Raw genomic sequence first — 16,786 nt, 5'->3', positions numbered from 1 at the left:
TGCAACGAATGGACCCAGTGTGTAGCAGTCCTCGTAAAGAGTCTGGACATCTTTTAAGTAAAATGACGCGAACACTGACTTGTTTCTCCAAAAAGTCGCGTCCATAATACTTTGCAGAGATCTATTTTGCTTGAAGGCCACGGAGGTTGCTATAGCTCTTACTTCGTGCGTCTTAACCTTAAGCAAACATCGGTCTTTCTCATTCAAGTGAGAATGAGCTTCTCGTATTAAAAATCTGATAAAATATGACAAAGCATTCTTTGACATAGGCAATGATGGTTTCTTAACTGAGCACCATAATGCCTCAGATCTACCTCGTAAGGACTTAGTACGGGCTAAGTAGAACTTAAGAGCTCTAACAGGACATAACACTCTTTCCAGTTCGTTGCCTACGATCTCTGATAAGCAAGGAATATCAAAAGATTTAGGCCAAGGACGAGAAGGCAGTTCATTTTTGGCCAGGAAACCAAGTTGAAGAGAACAAGTGGCTTTTTCTGTAGAAAAGCCGACGTTCTTACTGAAGGCATGAAGTTCACTGACCCTTTTAGCCGAAGCCAAGCACACTAGGAAAAGCGTCTTGAGGGCGAGATCCTTCAGGGAGGCTGAATGTAATGGCTCAAACCTGTCTGACATGAGGAACCTTAGGACCACGTCTAAGTTCCATCCAGGAGTTGCCAAACAACGTTCCTTAGAGGTCTCGAAAGACTTAAGGAGATCTTGGAGATCTTTATTGTTGGAAAGATCTAAGCCTCTATGACGAAAGACCGAAGCCAACATGCTCCTGTAGCCCTTAATCGTGGGAGCTGAGAGGGAGCGAACATTTCTCAGATGTAAAAGAAAATCTGCGATTTGGGCTACAGAGGTACTGGACGAGGACACAGATGCTGACTTGCACCAGTCTCGAAAGACTTCCCACTTCGACTGGTATACTCTAATGGTAGAAGCTCTCCTCGCTCTTGCAATCGCACTGGCTGCCTCCTTCGAAAAGCCTCGAGCTCTTGAGAGTCTCTCGATAGTCTGAAGGCAGTCAGACGAAGAGCGGGGAGGCTTTGATGGACATTCTTTACGTGGGGCTGACGTAATAGATCTACCCTTAGAGGAAGACTTCTTGGAAAGTCTACCAGCCATCGAAGTACCTCGGTGAACCACTCTCTCGCGGGCCAGAGGGGAGCAACCAACGTCAACCTTGCCCCTTCGTGAGAGGGGAACTTCTGCAGTACCTTGTTGACAATCTTGAATGGTGGGAATGCATATAAGTCCAGATGAGATCAATCTACGAGAAATGCGTCTATGTGTATTGCTTCTGGGTCTGGGACTGGAGAGCAATAGATTGGAAGCCTCTTGGTCATCGAGGTGGCAAAGAGGTCTATGGTGGGTTGACCCCAAGTCGCCCAAAGACTCTTGCACACGTCCTTGTGGAGGGTCCATTCCGTGGGAATTACCTGACCCCTCCGACTGAGACAGTCTGCCAAGACGTTCAAGTCGCCCTGGATAAATCTCGTTAACAGGGAGATGCCTCGATTTCTTGACCAAATGAGCAGGTCCCTTGCGATCTCGTACAGCGTGAGGGAGTGTGTGCCTCCTTGCTTGGAGATGTACGCCAAAGCTGTGGTATTGTCGGAGTTGACCTCTACCACTTTGTTTCGAAGGAGGCTTTCGAATTTCATCAAGGCCAAGTGGACTGCCAAAAGCTCCTTGCCGTTGATGTGCATGCTCCTCTGACTTGAGGTCCACAGACCTGAGCATTCCCGACCGTCCAGGGTCGCACCCCAACCCAAATCCGACGCGTCTGAGAACAACACGTGGTTTGGGTTCTGAACTGCTAGGGATAGACCCTCTCTCAGACTGATATTGCTGTTCCACCATTTCAGGCATGCCTTTACTGGTTCGGAGACCGGGATTGAGACCGTCTCTAACGTCTTGTCCTTGTTCCAGTGAAAGGCTAGATGGAACTGGAGAGGCCGAAGGTGCAGTCTTCCTAGCGAGACAAACTGCTCCAGGGATGATAGAGTTCCTACGAGACTCATCCAATTCCTGACTGAGCACAGTTCTCTCTTCAGCATTAGCTGGACTTTGAGCAGGGCTTGATCTATTCGGGTGGCAGACGGAAAAGCCCGAAAAACTGGACTGCGAATCTCCATCCCTAAATATAGAATAGTTTGGGATGGAATCAGCTGGGACTTTTCTAGGTTGACCAAAAGTCCCAATTCCTTGGTCAGATCCAATGTCCAATGAAGATCCTGCAGACAGCGATGACTGGACGAAGCTCTGAGAAGCCAGTCGTCCAAGTACAGGGAGGCTCGGATTCCCGATAAATGGAGGAATTTTGCCACATTCCTCATGAGCCTCGTAAACACGAGAGGAGCAGGACTGAGGCCAAAGCACAGGGCCCGAAACTGGTATACCACATTCCTGAAAACAAACCTCAGAAACGGTTGGGAATCTGGGTGTATAGGAATGTGGAAGTACGCATCTCGTAGGTCGAGAGAGACCATCCAGTCTCCCTTTCTGACCGCTGCTAAGACTGACTTCGTGGTCTCCATAGTGAACTTTGTTTTCGTAACAAAAACGTTGAGCGCACTGACGTCTAGCACCGGTCTCCAACCTCCTGTCTTCTTTGGGACTAGGAAGAGACGGTTGTAAAACCCCGGTGATTGAAGGTCCGAGACTTTCACCACCGCTCCCTTCTCTAGCAACAGAGACACTTCTTGGTTTAGGGCTTGTCTCTTTGACTCCTCTCGGTACCTGGGAGAGAGGTCTATGGGAGTTGTCACTAGAGGAGGTTTGCGTACAAACGGAATTTTGTACCCCTCTCTGAGCAACCGAACAGACTGTTGGTCTGCGCCCCTCTTCTCCCAGGCCTGCCAGAAGTTCTTCAATCTGGCTCCTACCGCTGTCTGAGGCTGTGGGCAGTCAGACTCTGCCACGTGAGGACTTGGCTCCTCTCTTCTTACCTCTCTTTCCCTCGGCACGAGCACTTCCCCTGCTGGGAGCTCTGCCACGAAAGGGCGGGATAAATCTGGAAGCCGGAGTCTCGATCCTGGGTCTTACAGCAAAGGATGTAGAAGGAGTCCCTTTGCGAGCAGAGGACGCCATCAAGTCATGGGTGTCCTTCTGCACAAGCGAAGAAGCTATGTCCTTAACCAATTGTTGCGGAAACAAAGACGTTGATAAGGGAGCAAAGAGCAGTTCTGATCTCTGACAGGGAGTAACTCCTGCCGAAAGAAAAGAGCAAAGGGAATCTCGCTTCTTTAAGACTCCCGACGTAAAAGTGGAGGCGAGCTCATTGGAACCATCGCGGATGGCTTTATCCATACATGACATGATAAGTAAGGAAACATCTCTGTCAGCAGACGAGATTTTCCTACTTAAAGCTCCTAATGACCAGTCAAGGAAGTTGAAAACTTCAAAGGCCCTGTATACTCCTTTCAGCAGATGGTCAAGGTCCGAGGAGGACCAACTAATCTTCGAGCGTCTCATGGCTAGGCGGCGGGGAGAGTCTACGAGGCTTGAGAAGTCACCCTGGGCAGAGGCAGGGACTCCCAAGCCGAGAACTTCTCCCGTGGCATACCAGACGCTCGATCTAGACGAGAGCTTTGAAGGAGGGAAGGCAAAGGCCGTCTTCCCCAAACTCCTCCTGGTATCCAACCAGTCGCCTAAAAGTCGTAAAGCCCTTTTGGAAGAGCAAGAAAGCACTAGCTTAGTAAAGGCTGGCATGTTAGCGGGTAAGCCTAGAGCAAACTCAGACGGTGGCGAACGAGGAGCAACGGTAACAAAGTGATCGGGAAAAAGCTCCTTGAAAATTAACATGACTTTCTTAAAGTCCATCGAAGGAGGAACCGTTCTAGGTTCGTCTACATCCGAAGGATGATCCTCATGATGAGGGTCAGCAACGTCCTCATCTGAAGGATCTTCGTCCGACAACTGCTGAGTAACAAGCAAAGGGGTTGGCAATGCTTGACACGCAGAGTCCACACGCACTGGTGCATCAGTAGCAGTCCAGGACGCTACGTCATGTAACTGCTTAACAGCCTGAATGTCAACAACAACAGGAGCGGGAGGACGCTCGACGTCAACTCGAGACTGCTTTGACTGCCTAGACTGAGCAGTCAAAACAACTCTTGACTGTGGTGTTTGACGCTCAGCGTCAAAACAAGTCAACTCCGCTGGTTGGCGAACGTCCTGAACGTCAACAAGAGCATTAGGAAGCGGCTGAACGTCCATATGCGGCTGAAAGTCAACACGGGACTGCATCGAGTGAGGCTCTACAAAGCGTGACTGACGTGACTTAGTAACGCCAACGTCAACAGGACGAGCAAAGGCTCGTTTTGGCGGCTGAAGGCCAGGATCTCGATTAGCTAAGCGGCGAGGATCATCGTGAACCTTTTCAGCAGAATAGTCTTCCATAAGGGAGGCGAGCTTGATCTGCATGTCTTGCAGTACAACCCATTTAGGATCAACGGGAATGGGTGCGGTAAAAGACGAGGGTAACGTCTGAGACTGCACAACCTTGCCTACACCAAGACTCTCGGAGCCTGTGTAACGTTTCTGCTTAGGCGGCGAGCAGTCTTCCGATGACTGCAAAGGGTCAGAGCTGTCCCAATGGCTACAACCAGGACGCTGGACCTGTCCTGAAGGGACCGACTTTCGCTTCAAGGGCCTTGAAACCTTGCTCCACGGTTTCTTATGCGAAAAGCCTTCGGATGACGAGGAGAAAATGGTCTCTCTCGTCTTATGGTAGGGGCGGTCTTGATGAGACACGCCTGTTACCATAGAGGGAACGTCTGTTCGCTGATCAAGGCCTCTCGAACCCATAAGTCATACGACATTACTTCTCCCCTGGGCTTGGGAGCTTGCAAGAGGTCTCGGACTAGGCGAATGACAGGCACGAACAGACGAACCCTCGGTCGCAACACTGAAAACACTTTGCGCACTAATCACTTTCCCACGATTTTCCGCTGTGGCACTCTGACACTTTAGCTCTTTAACGTCAGCCATGAGTTGATTACGATCTGTAGCTAACGACTCAACTCTTTCACCCAAAGCATGAATGGCACGTAACATATCCCGCATTGATGGTTCCTGAGTGCTAGTAGAGGGTTCAGGCACAACTACTACAGGGGAAGGATTAAGTTCAGGGGCATGGGGAGAGGAAAAATCTACTGATCTAGAGGAACTCCTCCTCACCCTATCTCTCTCTAGCTTACGAGAATACTTGTCATATTCGAGCCAATCGAATTCCGAAAGGCCCACGCATTCCTCACACCGATCTCCTAATTGACAGGTTTTACCCCGACAATTAGAACACACAGTATGTGGGTCGAGAGAGGCCTTTGGAAGACGCCTATTGCAATCCCTAGCATTACACTTACGAAATCTAGGAATTTGAGATGGGTCCGCCATTTTGAAATAGTCAAAGAAAGTCCAAAAAACAATCCAAAGTCATCAACAATTAAATCTGTCCAAAAAAGAGTTCAAGAGTTTAAGTTGAGGATAAAACACCTGCACTGCGAAAGCTCAAACCAAAATGAAGTACTTCAAGTCTGTTGAAAAACTCCAGGTTATACAGCGAGTAATGATACGTCTTGTCGTTAAGGCCGACAGAGAAGAATTGAGGCTTGTTTACATGCATATGCGGTATCTGGCCGATAGTTGGCGCTGGTGGGCACACCCGCAACCTTCATAGCGATCGCTCGCGAGTTTTTGTGTGTTTTTTCTGTCGAGCCGCTGGAGCAGCAGCTATTATATATTCACCGGCTAAGTTGAATATTTAAAAATGAAGATTAGTCCATCTCCAACAGGTATTATTATAGAAAAACACGGAAAAAGGTTTACTAATCAAGGAATGGAGTTTAATATAGAAAAACTCCCGTTCTCTCTATGAATTATTATCATTTCCATCGCAAGTAAATAGTTCTTAAGATATACCCTAATGTATCCCCAACCAAAACCATAGGGAAAATTTACAGCTAAATTACTAAATAATAGTAAATCTAACATTTTCTTCTCTGGGACTCATAATAAATCCACAAAAGATTATACAAATATGTTATAAACCACATGCTCTTGTTTGATTGTTTATACATACCTTGTGACCTAGGTAAGAGGGTTCATGGGCCTTGCCTGCCAGGTAGGTCAGTGACCTAGGAAGGGGTTTAGGGGGTTGCCCCTGCTAGGTTTGTGACCTGGGAAAGGGAGTCTGGGGGCCTGTTGGTTAGGTCTGTGACCTGGGAACTATTCGGTTAGGTTAGGTGGGCTGTATTAAATAATCATTGTTTTCCTGTTTTCACCCACCCAGTCCCACGTTCCCACTTGTGTCCGTCGGGAAGGGGGGGATAAAGGGAGAAAGGTTAACTTGTGGTGGATATAAAGGTCAAATTCGTTTTAAACAATATTTAATGTAGGTAAAGTTGTTTTTTCTATTGAAAATGATCTATAATTTTACCCCCACGTCAAGTACAAGTTTAAATTTAAGACTAGGCCTAGAGTATTAGCCTAACCCCCTATGAGGTACTCTGTACAGTATTAGCCTCTGGCAAGGTTTTGATTGTTATATATAAGCAATCCTAGAATAACCTTAAGTGAATGGTAGCCACAGAATGTAATTCAGGACTATTGATATATCAACATGAGTTAAGAGTAGGTCTACTATCATTTTATTACCTCAATCTTCGGTGATGTTTCCACGACTGAAGCTGACGATGCTCCCATTTCGGTATTATTTTACTATAGTTCCAACTCTTTCTATAATAATTATAGTATTATAGATGCATTTTGCATAAGAAATTGTGGAACTACTGTAAAAATTTACCCAAATTTTAATGCACCTGACAGGCTGAAGTTCGCTGAGCAATGCCAATTCCATCTGTTTGGAGTCAGTCAGGCCAAGGATTGCAGGACGTTTTGGCTCTTCTATGGAGAAAGGATCTTTCAACTACGCTGCTGTGTTAGTGCTCATTCGCTACGGCCTTTATTTTCGGCCAATTTGTCAACCTGGATCCCCTGAAATAGTCGATTTAAAGGAACATGACACCTTTCGAACTACTGTACAGGGTTGCCAGATTTTCTAAATGAGAAAAGGCCAACTTATAATCAACCACAGCTTTAAAAGGCCAGTCCATTATTAGAAAAAGGCCAAAAATATAGTATTTAAAGCCCACCTTTTTATGATATTACTAAAGGCCAACTGTTTTTTTTTAAAAGGGACAAATTTGAGATTTTTTTGGCCTGAAAAAAGGCCAAACTGGCAACCCTGCTACTGTAGGGACTTGCTTGTAAAGGATGCCTGAAAACTTTAAATCAATCAATCAATCAACTTGCTTGTAATTTCAGGCTGATATGTTTTTTACTGGAAGAAATTCTAAAAGGGTAAAACCTTAAGTTATAAAAATTCTTATGAATTATGTATGATATCAATTTTCAAGCATTCGTTAAGAATCAAATATCGATACTAAGTCTACTAGTATGAAAATTTTTTTTCAGACATGAGCTTTGCATATGATATAAATTGATGCATATCTATTGTTGTTTAACTGAATTATAATCGATAAAAGGAATAAAATACTATGATTCACTTAAATGTTTTTTTTTATTAAAACATGAAGTGTTATATGATACTAAATGTAATTCATAATAATCAATTCAATCATGAAAGAACAAAATGGAAATATGAACCATATAAAGTTCTCTCTCTCTCTCTCTCTCTCTCTCTCTCTCTCTCTCTCTCTCTCTCTCTCTCTCTCTCTCTCTCTCTTTGTTTGTTAACAAGCGTTCGTCAAATAATTAAAATTTCCTTCTGTCTTACGCCTCTGAACAGCCTTACAGACCCTGACGCTTTAAGAGATAGATTCCAAATTCATGATTTTTTTTTCTTTTAAATCAAACTTTTTTGACAATGTCAGGTGACTGGCTATCATGGCAATACAGTATAGTCTGGTTAGACGTTCTTAAGAATATATTTCTTTTAAACTGATTACCAAATAGGCCTATACCTGTAACTTTATCTCAACAACAAGAAATGAATTTACAGTCTATGTGTCAATCAATAGTTTGTCAAGGAGATTCACTCTTTATAGGTTAGGCTAAGAAGTTAAGTGTTAAGGACTGAAAAATTTACAAAATTGGTGCTGCTGTTTTGATTTCTTAACAGTTCAATTATTCCAGTTTGTAAAGGGGGGGGGGGGGCAAAAGGGAAAGAAGAAACATATTTTATATTGCTGTTAGCCGTGGCAAGATGAAATTCTGAATGTGATTTTTTTTTCTGCAGATAAGACTTCTGTAGGCCTATTCTGTATTTAACCCATTGTTTCAATAATGTTTATAACAAAACAAATACATAATTAGGAAATTCAGGGCTTTACATAGCATATACATTAATATTTACTCTATATTGTGTTTGGACTTCTGACTTACGGTAGTTTTTTTATTTAAAAAATCCATAAATACGAGCTCAAAATCAACCTTACCCCACAAAATATTCAAAACGATAAATAGTGACTATGATAGAAATAATGATGATGATAAAAATTACGTATAAATCATCTCATATGCGTTTGTTGTCTAAAAGATATAAGAAAGTAGAAAATATTCTTCTCAGGCTACTTGAATTATCAACGTTTTAGGTTAAAAAAAATAATTAGGATGAACCCTCCTAACTAGAGCGTTTGAACAAAATGCCTCGCGAAAATTTAACTCTTTCACCAACAGCAGCCCATAATCGAGAGGAATCCTCTAACCTATGCATTTTTAGCGGGAAATACCTGGCGTCTCATTGGCTGATTCTTTCTCAGCTCTGATTGGTGGTTGTATGTGACGTCATACAATCGTATTTTATGAATGAATTTAACTAAGTAGGGTTAATAAACCTATACTTATGGCAGATACACCTTTACTAGAAAATTAAATATTTTAGAAAAATAAAATCAAAATACTTATTCTTTTTGTAATAAATAGATAATGAATCTTGTTGAACGATATAAGGTAAATGAATACGTCATATTCGAAGAAATACACGACTGTGTTCTGGCTACGATGATAGATGTGCTTGTGTACGTCTGTTAATCCGTAGTAAGCAACTGTATCTACCAATCACAGCTGAGAAAGATATAGCCAATCAGAGGACTGGAATATCCCGTCTAAAGAGAATTCCTGGGACTTATTAGTTGCTGTTTGAAAAACTTCCCGAATTTCTATCAAACGCTTAGTTATGGAGGGCGGGACGAGGGCGGAGGTGGAGATATTATTTTATTCTTAAGCGAATTAGATTTTTTTCAAAATATGTAGAAACAGCCCCCGTTATAAGATGTCTTTTATAACCTAATTTATTAGAGGGATAAATTCTTCCTATCAAATATTGAGAAAATACGTCTCTAATTTCACAACCAATGGGGTGGTGTATTTTGTAGATTGTGTAAATGACTGATTGATTAATCATCTCTTTGCTTGGTCTGAGTAAGGTATTAAGTAACACGATAAATACTGATATCATATCAAATTAAATGACGTTAGTTCGTATTTAGTTACATTTCATGTATGATGAATTGAACAGATCATAACTAAATCATTATCTTTATTAGGAAATACGTCGTTGTAAGGGTTAAATACCAGGAATGTACATACATATTTTAGATGAATTACGACTTGAAAATAGCAAATTTTATGGTGACAAACTCAAGCAACACAACAACAACAACAACCCAAGTAAGCAATCAAATGGAACTTACATATCGGGTGAATTTGATTCTGTCGCCAAGACGCTAACGAGGAGCCTTCTCGCCTTACGCATTTGTATGGGAAATATCTGATTCATCCTCTGCTGTAATTGGTGGTTGTAAGTGACGTCACGTGAAATACCTATAAATATTTCAGATAAATTTATGCCTTAATTAAAAAAAAAAAAACTTAAGAAATTATTGATTTGGTAATAAAACAACTAATGAGCCTTAATAGTTACGTCATATTCGAAGGAATACTTGCCAATGCTTTTGGATACGATGTTTGTGTGTGAAGTTGTAGTAACTGAAATAAACCGCCAGTCACAGCTGAAAAAGATTTGACCAATCAGATGACAGGAATTTACCGCCAAGAAAAAGACCGGGGGTCTTATGAGTTGGTTTGAGAAACCTCCTCGAATTTCCATATAAATCACTTACAAAATACTCTGAAGATTATTTTGTTTTTTTGTTGAAGGGAATTAAAGATATATTTTCTTCAAAATATATAGATAGTCTCTTATAAGATGTTTTAATAACATATTTTATCAGAGGGATAGATTCTGATTACTAAATAATTATTTTCTATTAAGAAAATACGTCTTTGTGACGTCATCAAGAGTAGGATGAATTTTACTGTTTGTGTTCGCTGGTTTGAGTGAGCTACTATCATATCGACCTTAAATAGTTATGTAACTTTAATTCGTATTTTGTTGCATTTCAAGTATAGTGTAGTTGAACAAATAAATGATTACCAAAATCATATAGGAAATATTATTGTCATAAGAGGGTAGGGGTGAAATGGCAACAGATTAAACGACGAATTTAAAACTGCAACTTCTATGGGAACAAACGCAAACCATGTAATAAAATGGATCTTAGAATATCAATGTTGGTTGTATAAAAAAGAAAGAAAATAGAATAAAAAAGCCCACTTCCTTTATTAACTAGAGCGTTTGAACGAAATATCTCGTGTGAATTTGATTTGTTTGCCAACAGTAACCCATATATGAGAGGAACCCTCTCGACTGTAGCGTTTCCTTAGCGGGAAATATCTGGCGTCTCATTGGCTGATTCGCCCTCTGCTGTGATTGGTAATAGTAAGTGACGTCATAAAATCTCGTATTTCATGAATGAATCAGTTGGTAGAGGTTAAATATCCATACTTATTGTAGATAAATTAGGACTTAGAAATTACATTTTTTATGAAAACAAACTCAGAATATTATGAATTTGGTATTAAAATAAATAATGAATCTTTTCCAACTGTGTAAACTAAATAAATACATAATTTTCGAAGGAATGATTAACTGGGATCTGGCTACGATGTTAGATGTGTATGTGTGAGTTTGTAAACAAAAGCAACAGCCAATCACAGCTGAGAAGATACAGCCAATCAGAGGACTGGAATATTCTGCCACGAGAGAGTTCCGGGGACTTATGAGTTGCTGTTTGAGAAACCTGCCCAAATTTCCATAAAATCGCTTTTAAATGCTCTCGCGTGGGGGGGGGGGGACCTGAATTTTTTCTTGTTTTGATCTTTAAGTATTTAGAATATATTTTCTTCAAAATATATAGACAGTCTATTACACGATGTTCCAGTAACACATTTTGTCAGAGGGATACATTCTAATGACCAAATACTTATTATATTGATAAAAAAATACAAGCTTGTCTAAATGACTGATTAATTCTGTTTGCTGGTTTGAGTGATATATTGAGTAACATGAGGCCAATATTCGATATTCAAATAAATACTATAATTTTATAAAGCTTATATGGTAAAGGAACCACAGTAGCCTACTTAACTGTAAGTTATACATTGTTGCAATTCATGTATAATGTAAATTATTTGAAAGAATAATTTGGTTACGATGTTAGATGAGAGAGAGAGAGAGAGAGAGAGAGAGAGAGAGAGAGAGAGAGAGAGAGAGAGAGAGAGAGAGAGAGAGAAGGTATAGTTTACACAGGCAACAACCAATCACAGCTGTAGAAGTTATAGTCAAACAGAGGACTGGAATGTGTTTGTTATCTTGCCAATTTTAGATGACATATTCACAATTTGAAACAAGGATTTTCTGACAATACAAAACATGCATTAGGGCTCAGGGATTTTAATTCCTGCTTTCATGTCTGACCTATTTTCGGACAAGGAACATGCTCTTTGGACTGAGCGGCTGCACCTACTTTCTGGGTCTTGGATCGCCATGTTGCACTTTGGTTGCATGAAATAGTGTTCAGTTCCAATAAGAAATACTTTGACTCCTGCAGCTACGGTCCTGGTGCGGAGCAGCTGCTTGTACTGAGAGCACACTGTCTACACTTATGGGCTAGTGCCTTGTGCTAAGAGCCCCTGCTCGCTTGTAAATGCCGGGCAATCTGAACCACTCAACCAACAATGGTTAAACAATCCTCTTAAGTTTTGGTAGCCAATTCCTCCAGACGCCACTCGGATGCAAGTATGTGAGGAATGGGACGTATGGTTTAAGCTCTTGATTTCAAGATAAATTAGCCCACAGATGTCATGTTGACATTAGATGTTTGCGACCAGAGCTGCTTCACCATTATTCACGATATCATACAAGTATTTGAGATATCATTTTCAAACATTCGTCGCCTGAAAACGTGACTTTGAATCAAAATGAAATATGAGAGATTAAATGGTCTAGCTTTCATAAGCTTAAACCGAGACAAATTATGGTTAAACGATGCTGATGAAATTTTAAATAGATTTGCAGCGAAAATAGTAAGGTGGATTAAATTAGCTCTTTAATAGTGTAGGGGGAGCGACTCTCTCTCTCTCTCTCTCTCTCTCTCTCTCTCTCTCTCTCTCTCTCTCTCTCTCTCTCTCTCTCTCTCCATGTGTGTGAATATTTGTCGGGATCAGGAAAAAATGTTGGTTTGTTCACTGGATTTAAATCTACCATAAAGTACTTCCGTCTGTAAAAACATTAAATCTTAATCAATAAAATTCATTATTCAGGAACCATATTAGTTAAAGATCATGATAAACCGTATCAACTGATAAAGGCCATTGTTTCTTCATGTAGGCTGTAGCCCGCTCTGGACTTCTGTCACGTCATTTCTTCCATGGTGACAGGCTGGAGATATGAAAGTGAAGTGTAATGAGATATCTTTAGATTTTAAGGGGAAATAGCAAAATCAATTATTATTATTATTATTATTATTATTATTATTTAAGCACATCATTCCACCAGATGAAGAACTTCAACACTGGTGCTTGGACATGTCAAAATTTACATTTCACGTGGTTTAAAATGCCTTCAAAACTGAAAAAAATAGAAAAAAAAATCAGGGGCTCACAGTGCCCTCCCCCCCACACTGTATGGGGTCGCTATGCTCGCCGCCCCCCTTTACCGATTGCCTGGCTACGCCCCTGGTTGGCCATGACGATGAAACTCCATCATCCCAACGTCAGGTCTATGTACCTTATGGTCTCAGGTATCAAGAAAAATCCAGTTTTCCTAAGAACTCAAGGCGTAATTGGCGCCAGAAAAACAGGTTCACTTTCAAACCCCTCTCTTGTTTCAGTCTCAACGTATCACTAACAGGCTGATTTGGCCATCTACAACTACCACAGTGTGCACTGATTTGCGTGCCCAAATCGATGCAATTTTATCATGTTGTAACTAACCTGAGTGCCATATGTGGATGAGATCATGATGAGGGGTAGATGGAGATGGTTTGGTCATGCTCTTCGCACTCCCCAAGAGAGATTTAGTTCACCAAACGTTCACCTTGTCTCCACAAGGGACTAGAAGGGTTGAAAGACCCATGCTTAAGTGGCTGAGGATTATGAAGCGCGAAGTAGGAGATGATGAATGGAGTATTGAATTAAAAGCTCAAGACAGAGAAGACTGGCGAAATCTAACCGAGGCCCTTTGCCTCAACAGGCGTAGGAGGAGATGATGATGATGATGATGATGTAACTAATCTGGTAGAATCCCTCGTCATTTGATGCCTCATCTTCATCTGCCTTTTGCACATGATGGTTGCAACTCAGTGAGCTTTCACTTTCTTTCTTTCTTTGTGTGCATCTTTTCCCACTTCTATGTGGGGTCGATGTTGGCCAGCTTTCTCCATCTACCTCTGTCCCACACTTCATCACCTGTTAATCCCTTTGATCGAAGGTCATCCTTGATACAGTCCATCCACCTTCGCTTTGGTCTCCCTCTCCTTCTCGTTCCCTGTACCTCCATTTCCATCACTCTCCTCCCAATATACTGTTCATCTCTTCTCATGACATGATCATACCACATCAGTCAGCTTTCTTGGATCTTATCTGATAGTTCTCTAACTCCTGTGGTACCCCTAATTACCTCATTCAGTGAGCTTTCACTATCTCTACTGTATATATGAATGTGACCTTTGTTAAATCAATCTCTAAATCCATGGCTGTTGGTGACATTCGTATTCCTACTTTTCTTTAAACACTTTCTTGATTGACCACAATTGTCTTTACTCCTACAGTTATCAAATTCAATCCCCAGGCCACAATTTCCCCCGTTTATGTTGATAACCTTCACAGTTCCAGCAGTTATTCTTTGGTATGTACTCTTTTAGTAGTCCATGGACTTTCTTTGTTCTTTGGATTTCCTGGAACTCTTGCACGAGCAAAGGCTTCTTTACTTCTGCATGCTTCATACTAGATGTCAGATGCTCTATTAACCGCGTTCTCATCTTCGAGTTTATTTGGTTTGTTAAACTTCTGAGAAAATCATTGCTCAAGTGACACATTCGCTGAAAAGTCCTCCTAGGAGTGACAGGAGAAGAGGGCAAAGAGTCTTTCCAAATTTAAATATAGTAGGAGGTGGGAAGATTAAGGGTACAGAACATCAAATGGAACTTTAATTTATTCAAAGGTTCTAATGATCAGAAGAAAGTCAGATGATGGGAGTATGCAATGGAAGAGGATATATCATTGGAAGAAGAAAGTATTAATGAGATGGAATCGTTTAAATATCTAGGAACTATGATTTCTAATATAGGGTCTTTAGAGTTGGAGTTTATTGAAAGATTGAAAAAAGCAAATCAGATAATGTCTAGGTTCAGTAAAATTTGGAAATCAAATAGCCTGAAATTACTTATAAAAATCAGGCTATATATCAGGTTAGTGAAATCGGTGTTACTATATGGACATGAGTCATGATATAACAATGAAACAATATCCAACAGATTTTGTATATTCGAGAACAAAACCCTCAAAAGAATATTGGGAGTTAAATTGCAGGACAAGATTAGAAATGGAACTATAAGAGAGATTACTCATGTGCCATATGTGGATGAGATCCAGGTGAGGGGTAGATGGAGATGGTTTGGGCACGTTCTTTGCACTCCTCGATAGAGATTAGTTTACCAAACTTTCAACTGGGCCCCACAAAGCACTAGAGGAGATGGAAGACCCAGTAGTACATGGCTGAGGACTATGAAGTGTGAAGTAGGAAATGATGAATGGAGAAGTATTGAAAGCTCAAAATACAGACGACTGGTGAAATCCGACTGAGGCCCTTTACCAAACTTTCAACTGGGCTCCACAAAGCACTAGAAGAGCTGGAAGACCCAGTAGTACATGGCTGAGGACTATGAAGTGTGAAGTAGGAAATGATGAATGGAGAAGTATTGAAAGCTCAAAATACAGACGACTGGTGAAATCCGACTGAGGCCCTTTTCGTCAATAGGCGTAGGAGGAGATGATGATGATGAATGATTATTCACCCTCCAAGATATTAATGGAGGCCATGAATAAAGTACAACGAAGAATTCCAGGTTTTAATACCTGAAATTTTTAATCATTTAGTAATCCATAAATATGATGTAATAATATAAGCTATTTAGCAATAATTGTCTTCTTTGTACATGGATTTTTTTGCAAGTTCTATCTTATATTTGTCGATTGATAACCCCAAAATCTTAAGAAATCTTAGCTGCAGATAACGGGCGTATATAGGCTATAGATTTCAAGTGGGATATTCATAATTTAGTTCTTATCGGACAAATGAACTAACTTCATAAGAGCATTTCCCTTATCAGCACTCCTAACCACTCTGAGATACCATACAAAAAAATTATATCTCGAGTGCTATGTCGTTTTGGGCGAAATGTGACCTCAGGCCTAAATCTGTAATCCAATCCAATCTAAACATGACTTTTGAAACAGGCAGTTATCAGCCTTTCGAGAACCCCAGTAGGGTGTCTCATGCTGACTTCACCTACCATAGGCTATTGCGATAAGATCAGCATTGCCATTATCACTAACCCTATTGTCTGGTGGAGAGCAGTGCTGCCATCACACAAGGACTTTCAGTAGAGTAAAATGACATTACTGAGGACGTCAAAAGAGGCCAGTGGCTTGGTTTAATTAATATTGGTATAATCATCGATAGTAAGAATTCCTTTTCGCCCCCCTAGCTGCACTCACTTTTCAGGCCTCTGCTGTAGGCTAACCTCTATTCCTACTTCCTTTCTGAGATACTACCGCTAGAGAGTTATGGGGTCCTTTGACTGGCCAGACTGCACTACATTGGATTCTTCTCTCTTGTTACGGTTCTTTCCCTTTGCATACAAAGACACCGAATAGTCTGGCCTATTCTTTACAGATTCTCCTCTGTCCTTATGCAGCTGACAACACTGAGATTACCAAACAATTCTTCTTCTGCTAAGGAGTTAACTACTAAACTGTAATTGTTCAGTGGCTACTTTCCTTTTGGTAAGGGTAGAAGAGACTCTTTAGCTATGGTAAGCAGCTCTTCTAGGAGAAGGACACTCCAAAATCAAACCATTGTTCTCTAGTCTCGGGTAGTGCCATAGCCTCTGTACCATGATTTTCCACTGTCCTAGGTTAGAGTTCTCTTGCTTGAGGGTACACTCGGGTTCGCTATTCTATCTTATTTATCTTCCTCTTGTTTCATTAAAGTTTTTATAGTTTACATAGCAGATATTCATTTTAATTTTCCGGTTTTTTAAAAATCATTTTTCCTTGTTTCTTTTCCTTACTGGGCTATTTTCCCTGTTGGAGCCCCTAGGCTTCTAGCATCCTGCTTTTCCAACTAGGGTTG

At 41.0% G+C, this 16,786-nt stretch overlaps 1 long non-coding RNA gene across 2 annotated transcripts in view; it reads right to left on the bottom strand.

The window, feature by feature from the left end:
- The window catches only part of LOC137652387 (uncharacterized), a 72,350-nt gene extending 65,314 nt beyond the window's left edge, over positions 1-7,036 (bottom strand). The window contains exon 1 of one of the 2 annotated variants that reach the window (XR_011046269.1): positions 6,828-7,036. This is a non-coding gene — a long non-coding RNA (uncharacterized lncRNA). Of the gene's footprint in view, positions 1-6,663; positions 6,806-6,827 lie in introns of those variants that run through there. The other variant, XR_011046268.1, reaches the window with a different exon arrangement.
- Between the last annotated feature and the right edge of the window lie 9,750 nt (positions 7,037-16,786).

Source organism: Palaemon carinicauda, chromosome 13 (assembly GCF_036898095.1).
Source record: "Palaemon carinicauda isolate YSFRI2023 chromosome 13, ASM3689809v2, whole genome shotgun sequence".
NCBI lineage: Eukaryota > Metazoa > Arthropoda > Malacostraca > Decapoda > Palaemonidae > Palaemon > Palaemon carinicauda.
Note: the sequence above shows the minus strand (reverse complement) of the source record. Positions and strands in the feature narration are given on the sequence as shown.